Here is a 1,265-nt window from a genome sequence, read left to right on the forward strand (position 1 = left end):
TTCCACATCCTCATACATTCCTCCCCAGAAACATCTCTGTCTCAAGAGGCCTAAGGTTCTCTCGATCCCCTGATGACCCATCTGATCGTGGACATTTTTCAGGACTTGATCTGTCAAGCAGGTGGGCAACAGCAGCTGGTGACATTCACCAGTATGGACATCTTCGATTACACGGTATAAGAGACCATCTTTTTCTCTGATCTTTGGCCATTGTTTCAACAGGGAACACACGGATCTAGGCAAACCTAACCTCTCTGGCTTGGTAGGTTTATTTTGTCGACTCCAGAACTTCTTGAACACACTGAGCGTTGGATCCGACTCCTGAAACTGACGAAGTTCTGCCTTTGAATACCCTGGCAAAGTGGGAGTATTCTCACCCATGACATCATCTTCTCCAGCCAAGGACGTCTGCAGCTGTCTGACTTTGCTGTACTCCACACCAGCTGCTAACAGGTCTGGCCCCATAGCGGTTCCTGTCCTGAGCGAGTTACAGATCGCCACGCAGCCATCATACTCTGCATCTTCGCTCTCAGAGTCTGGTTCACTGGATCCTGGTATCCTGGAAAGGGCATCAGCAGCAGTGTTGCATCGTCCAGGATGGTATTTGACTTCAAAATCAAAAACAGCAAGCTGGGCAGCCCAATGCTGTTCAGTGGCTCCTAATTTGGCAGTCGTGAGGTGACAGAGGGGGTTGTTGTCTGTTATGATGGTGAATTTGGACCCCAGCAGATAACTTCGGAACTTTTCAGTGACTGCCCACTTAAGCGCTAACAGTTCCAGTTTCATGCTGCTGTAATTTTGATCATTTTTCTCAGCCCCTCTCAACCTCCTACTGGCATATGCGATCACAGTCTTCTTACCCTTTTGATGCTGGTACAAGACTGCTCCCAACCCCAGGTTGCTCGCATCAGTTTCAATCGCAAAGGGAAGCGTGAAATCAGCATACCCCAGTGTTGGGGCATTGGTAAGTTTGTCTTTGAGACGTTCAAATGCCGTCTGACACTGGGAAGACCAAGAGCTCTTAAACACCTGAGCTGCCTTGACGGGACTTGTCTCTCTGAGGCACACATTCACTACATCATGCAACGGCCCGGCTATCTGGGAGAACCCTTCGATGAATCTTCTGTAATAACTACAGAACCCCAAGAATGATCTGAGTTCCTTGAGAGTGCTAGGGACTGGCCATTCCCGAACTGCACTTATCTTATCAGGGTCTGTACTCACACCTTGAGCTGAAACTTGATGGCCAAGGAATCTCACTTCTG

Source organism: Sinocyclocheilus rhinocerous, unplaced genomic scaffold (genome assembly GCF_001515625.1).
Source record: "Sinocyclocheilus rhinocerous isolate Xijiao unplaced genomic scaffold, SAMN03320098_v1.1 scaffold6834, whole genome shotgun sequence".
Taxonomy (NCBI): Eukaryota; Metazoa; Chordata; class Actinopteri; order Cypriniformes; family Cyprinidae; genus Sinocyclocheilus; species Sinocyclocheilus rhinocerous.